The sequence below is a fragment of the Arachis duranensis genome, chromosome 1, assembly GCF_000817695.3.
Source record: "Arachis duranensis cultivar V14167 chromosome 1, aradu.V14167.gnm2.J7QH, whole genome shotgun sequence".
Lineage (NCBI taxonomy): Eukaryota > Viridiplantae > Streptophyta > Magnoliopsida > Fabales > Fabaceae > Arachis > Arachis duranensis.
The window spans coordinates 13,172,751-13,179,840 of NC_029772.3; positions in this window are offsets into that span (position 1 = coordinate 13,172,751).

Here is a 7,090-nt window from a genome sequence, read left to right on the forward strand (position 1 = left end):
TTTTGGAAAAAAATTTTCCATCTGAAGTTACTGATAAACTGAGGAAAGACATTTTCACGATTGTTCAGGATGACAACGAGACTCTCTTTGAATACTGGGAGCGCTTCAATAATCTTCTGGAAGCATACCCCCACCACAGGATTGACAAGATAGTATTACTCAGTTATATCACACAGGGCATGAGGCCCCAAGATAAGACCACATTGGAAAGTGCTAGCAATGGGTCTATGAAGAAGTACAAGACCACTGATGAGGCATGGCAATTGATCAGCGACTTAGCTGAATCTACTAGGAACCACAGGCAGAAACAAGGCCGTTTAAAAGCCGTTGCAGAAGTATCCTCTAGCAGAGAGACTGCTGCTCTAGCTCAGAGTATCTGTAAAATGACCAACTTGCTGAAGCAGATGCAATTGAATCAACAACAAGTTCAGCAAGCTCAACCTCCTCCACCACAGCAAAGCCAACAGTTAGTCCCATAGAGAGTTTGCGGAGTCTGTGCTGATTATAGCCATTATACCGATGAATGCCCGCAGCTCCAACAGGAAGACAACATGGTGGCATCCACTCATAACTTCTATGACCGCCCCAACCAAGGGTACAATCAAGGTGGAAATCATAACCATGGATGGCAGGATAATTCTAACCAGAATTGGAGGGACAACAATAACAAAGGAGGCAGAGATAATCAGGAAAATCAGAGGTGGAATAATAACAACAACAAGCAGCAGAATCAACCTTACAGAGCACCTCATCTGAGGCAATTCCAAGGACCACAGAATATCCAACAGCAGACCTCTCAATTTACTCATCCTTCTTCATCTCTTAATGAAGAGTTACTACAATCTTTTGAGCGGAGACAACAGACCATGGAAAATAACATTATGAATAGCATTAATGTCAGTCTGAATGGTCTGACCTCTACTTTGCAAGCTCTTGTTTCACAGATTGGATCAATACAAAATTCCAGTAACCAACCTTCAAGCTCTACTGGAATTCCCTCTCAACCATTACCCAATCCAAAAGGGGGGGCATTAATGCCATCACCCTAAGGTCTAAAACCACACTACAGGAGAGGAATCAGGAGGAGCCAAGCCCACCAGAACACGCCTCAGCTGAAGAGGTAGTGGAAATAGAAGATGTTGAAGAGGAAGAGGACATACAGGACATAGCTGAAGAAGAAGAAGCTCAACCACAGGAGGAAGCACCAAAAGGCGCAGACACTGCAGAAAACACCACTCCCATTCCATTTCCACAACTTGCAAGGAAGCCCAGGAAGCAGCTGGAACCTGATCCCAAAATAGTAGAAATATTCAAAAAGGTTGAGGTAATTGTTCCTCTTTTTGATGTTATTCAACAGGTACCTAAATATGCAAAGTTTCTAAAAGATTTATGTATACATAAAGACAAAATTAATGAATTAGAAACTATTCCTTTAGGTAGTTCCATATCTGCTTTAATGGGAGGATTACCTGAAAAGTGTAGTGACCCAGCCTTGTATAGTTAGTTGTACTATTGGTGGTGTAGTAATTTATGATTGCATGTGTGATTTAGGAGCATGTGTTAGTATAATGCCTTTGTCTATATATGATATTTTGAGGCTCCCTCCCTTAAAAAGGTCGGCAGCTCGTTTTGTGTTAGCAGATAAAAGCATTATTATAGTGGCTGGAGTTGCTGAAGATGTTTTAGTGAACATTAAAGGGCTCACATTCCCCACTGATTTTTATATCTTGGAGATGCCCCATAATGACTCAGATAAGCCATCATCAATCCTACTTAGAAGACCATTCCTGAAGACATCAAAATTCAAATTGGATGCTTTTTAAGGAACATACTCTTTTGAAATAGATGGCCGAATGGTAATCTTCAATCTGAATAGAGTTATAAACAACCCTCTAGAAGATCATTCTATCTTCCAGTGTGATGTCATAGATGAAACTGTAGCTGAAATTCACCAGGAAGAGTTGGAAGAAAGGTACACAGGACAAGGTCCAAGTGTGGGGACCCTCTTAACTGATAATAAGGGCACTTCGGCATTTTCACAAGCTCCAGACAATCCAGAGCTTGTCCATGATCAGAAGTTAGAGTTGAAACCCTCCCTCCACATCTCAAATATGCTTATCTTGAAGATGAGCAGAAGTTTCCAGTTATTATTGCAAGGGAACTCACTTCTCAACAAGAAGAGCAGTTACTTGATGTGCTGAGGAGGCATAAGAAGGCAATTGGGTGGAGTCTGGCAGACATAGTAGGCATCAACCCTCAAGTATGTGAGCACAGAATATTTTTAGAAGAGGGAGTAAGACCTGTCCGTCAACCCCAAAGAAGACTGAATCCCACTATCTTGGAAGTTGTCAAAAAGGAAGTGACTAGACTATTGGAAGCAGGTATCATCTATCCCAATTCAGACAGTGAATGGGTTAGTCCAGTACAAGTGGTGCCCAAGAAATTTGGAGTCACTACAGTGAAGAATGAGCATGGAGAGCTCATAGCAACCAGAGTACAGAACGTTTGGAGAGTCTGCATTGATTACAGGCGTCTCAACCAAGCCACCCGTAAGGATCACTACCCACTTCCATTTATTGATCAAATGCTGGATCGCCTGTCAGGTAAATCACATTATTGCTTTTTAGATGGTTACACAGGTTATTTCCAGATTCATATAGCTCCTGAGGATCAGGAAAAGACCACTTTTACATGTCCTTTTGGGACTTATGCTTACAAGAGAATGCCTTTTGGCTTGTGCAATGCACCAGCTACTTTCCAGAGGTGCATGATGAGTCTTTTCTCTGATCTTATTGAGGACTATATGGAGGTTTTTATGGACAATTTTAGCGTTTATGGTGATTCTTTTAGCCTTTGCTTAGATGGATTATCTGTAGTATTAGATAGATGTGTCAATACAAACCTTGTATTAAATTTTGAAAAATGTCACTTTATGGTAAAACAAGGGATTGTACTAGGACATGTTGTATCTAATAATGGCATTTCTGTAGACCCAGCAAAGGTGAATGTTATTTCTAGTTTACCTTACCCCTCCTCTGTGAGGGAAGTCCGTTCATTCCTTGGCCATGCAGGTTTTTACAGGAGATTTATTAAGGACTTTAGTAAGGTAGCACTTCCCTTATCCAGATTACTGTAGAAGGATATTGAGTTTGAGTTCAGTGAGGATTGCAAACAAGCGTTTGATAAGCTGAAGACCGACCTGACTCAAGCTCCAATTGTGAGAGGACCAGACTGGAGCCAGCCGTTTGAAATCATGTGCGATGCTTCCAACCATGCAGTAGAAGCAGCGCTGGCTCAACATGAAGGTAAGGATCCTTTTGTTATTGCTTATGCGTCTAAGACTTTAGACACTGCCCAGTCCAATTATACTACTACTAAGAAAGAGCTTCTTGCTATTATTTTTGCTCTGGATAAATTCCGAGCTTATTTACTTGGTACTAGAGTAGTAGTGTATTCGGACCATGCAGCTTTAAAGTATCTATTAGCTAACAAGCAGTATCTGAGGTAGTCCCTTGGTACGCACCTGTAGCTAATCATCTAGTTAGCCGCACATTTCCTCCACACTTTTCTAAGCATCAAAGAGACAAGCTGAAAAGCGAGTCTAAATATTATATATGGGATGACCGATATTTATGGAGATGTGGCGCTGATCAAGTAATTAGACGTTGTGTGCCTCAATCAGAATTCCAGTCCATTTTAGAGGCCTGTCACTCATCTGAGAGTGGAGGAAATTTTGGCCCTCAAAAAACAGCTAGAAAGATCTTAGACTGTGGATTCTGATGGCCTACTCTTTTTAGAGATGCTGCTGAGTTTTGTAAATCTTGTCTCCCATGCCAAAAATTTGGTAATATATCCAGGAGGGATGAGATGCCTCAACAAATTATGTTTTTCTGTGAAATTTTTGATGTTTGGGGCATTGACTTCATGGGTCCATTTCCAAATTCTAATGGTTATTTTTATATATTGTTAGCTGTGGATTACGTTTCCAAATGGGTGGAAGCAATTCCTACCCGCAATGATGATGCTAACACTGTTTTTTCCTTTGTGAAAAACCATATTATTTGCCGCTTTGGATCACCACGAGCAATCGTGAGCGATCAAGGCACCCATTTTTGTAACAGGAGACTAACAGGATTAATGAAGAAGCATGGGATAATTCATAAGGTTGCAACAGCATACAATCCTCAGACCAATGGGCAAGCCGAGGTGTCAAACAGAGAGATAAAGCGTATCTTGCAGAAGATAGTCAAACCTCATAGAAAAGACTGGAGCACCAGGCTACAAGATGCACTATGGGCATATAGGACAGCATATAAAACACCCATTGGGATGAGTCCTTTCCGTTTTGTTTATGGAAAAGCTTGTCATCTCCCAGTTGAAGTAGAGCACAGAGCCTTTTGGGCAGTCAAGGAGTGCAACATGGGAATTGAAAAAGCCAGAGTTAAAAGGAAGTTGCAACTGCAAGAACTGGAGAGCCTTTGCCTAGAAGCTTATGAGAACTCAAGAATATACAAGGAGAAGATGAAGGCTGTACATGATCAGCACATCAAGAGAAAAGAGTTCCAACCTGGGGATTTAGTCCTCCTTTACAAATCTTGACTGAGGCTCATGCCAGGCAAGTTGAGATCAAGATGGGAAGGTCCATACAGAGTAGAGAAGGCCGAACCATACGGAGTTTATCACTTAAGCCATCCTTCAAGCTCTGAACTTATCAAAGTTAATGGACAACGTCTGAAGCTGTACCATGGCAAGAAGATGCAAAAAAACAAAGAGCTTGAGATCTTCCTCTTGGAAGATCCCCACATAGCAGAAGATTGAGCTAGTGGAGCGTCCAACTTACGGACGTTAAAGTAAAGTGCTAGGTGGGAGACAACCCACCATGGTATGATCGTTCTTTTCTTTTTTTTTTTAGTTTTTCCTATTCAATAACTCTTCTCTTTATCAGTACTTTCATGCATCTATATTTACATACTTTTATTTCTCTAAAAAAAATGCCACGCGACGCGACCGCATCAGCGACGCGTCCGCGTCGAAAGGAGAGGGGAGAAAATAAAAACGAATAGAGAGTCATGCTGGAGTGTGGCTGGAGGCGTGCCAGTGGCACAAATCATCCAACGCGACCGCGTCGCTGATGCGTCCGCGTCACATGGGAATAATGGCCTCCCACGCGACCGCGTGCCCTGATTTTCGACGTAAAAAGGGTGCACAACGAATTATTGTGTGAGAGTGGTGCTGGATTGGTGCTGGACGCACAATCCCTGTCACGCGACCGCGTCGCTGACGCGTCCGCGTCATTCCTTTCTGAAGCCCACTCACGCGATCGCATGCCCCATGCGATCGTGTCACCCCAAATTTGGCAAATATATAAATTCGAACAGAGAGTTGTGCAGGCGCGAGGCTGCGCTCGCGCCAGAAGCATAATATGGGTCACGCGACCGCGTGACCGACGCAACCGCGTCAACTGAATTAAAGCGCAATCACGCGAACGTGTGCCCCACGCGGCCGCGTCGCTTGCACCGCACAGCTCAACCTAAATTGCCAAAATATCTTATCTTTCTCTTCTCCAAATCCTAATTTTTCTTTTCCCTCCTTATTTCTTCCTTCTCCCTTCTTCCTTCTATCTCACCTTTCACTCTCTCTCTCTCACCTCCATTAACAAGGTTTTATTTTCTTCTTTCCTCCTTCCTTTTCTATCATTCTTCTTATTTTATATGTTATTTTCTTTTCTTTTCTTTTTCTTTTCATTATCCATATTTTCTTTCTTCTTCTTTCCTTTTTACATGGTGTTAGAAATTAATTTGAGTCATTATTCCTCATTATATGCTTGTGGATTATTGCAAATTATTTGGCAATTATATATTATTTTCTTTAAAGGGTTGCTTGTATGTTTACTTTAATACTTTCTATACCTTATTTCTCATGCATGCTATGTGTTTGTGAAAAAGCCCATATGGCATTATGCACTTCTCTATTATACTTTCTACTATTCAATGCTTGCTTTTCATAAACTCCCTTTACTATTGTATTAATTGCATTTAATTATCAATACAACATGGTGATTTATTACAAGTAATGCTTGGTCTATGCTACTCACGCCCTTTTCCAGCACGCCAATAAACACCTTGCATTCACTTGTCATTATATGCACTAGCTATTTTCCATCGATGATTTTTCACATGTACTCATGAGCATGTGTTAATGTCAGTTACATCTTAATGTGCATCCATCACCACCTTTTCCGTTCCCTTCCTTGCTATATCTATTTGAATTTAAATTACTTTCTCTTCCCTTTTTCAGGATGGCCACCAAGAAAGGTAAGGAGAAAGCTACTCCCAAACCCCCAGCAAGAAGAAGAACTACAAGAGCATTAATGGCAGAACCTTCTTCAACTGCAGTCAAGCCCTCAACAAAAAGAGTTAAGAGGATCATAAAGGTTGATAATCGAAAGGTTGGATCGGCAAGAACAGAAAGCGAAGTTAAGAGAGCGCCATAACAACCGCTGATTCAAACACCTCAGGGAGCTACTTAGAGGAGATTGCAGAGACTCAGACACCCCGGAATCCACTTCTTTTACCAGCACAGGGAGCCATGATGGTTCCGACTGTGGAGATACTGCTACCAGCCCACCCCTGTTCCTGACAGATGGCACCGGGGATGGTGCAAAGCCTTAAGTGTGGGGAGGTCGGTCAGTACCTGACTTCCGGAGGTAATTTCTCTTCCCTAGCACCAATAAATTAGGATATTTTAGTTAGATTTTCTCTCTTTTATAGAATAGGATAAATTGCATAGTAATAGGTTAGTTGCATGCATGTTCTACTTGATTGAAAAGACAATAAGTTTCTACTAAAACTCTATCTTTGGAACAAAATTTCACTAATTTTAATTAAAATTTTTTTATGGTAAATCTGCTTGAAGTTGTATTTGGAACATGATTTTTGAGCTAAAGAACACACAACCTGTGAAGATTTAAGCCTTTATACATGGTTACATTATTTAACCATAATTATTTTATTCTTGTGTGTTTACTTCTCTATGATTGTAATCTATATTTTGTTTCATCCTATATGTCCAATATTTATTATGTTTGTAT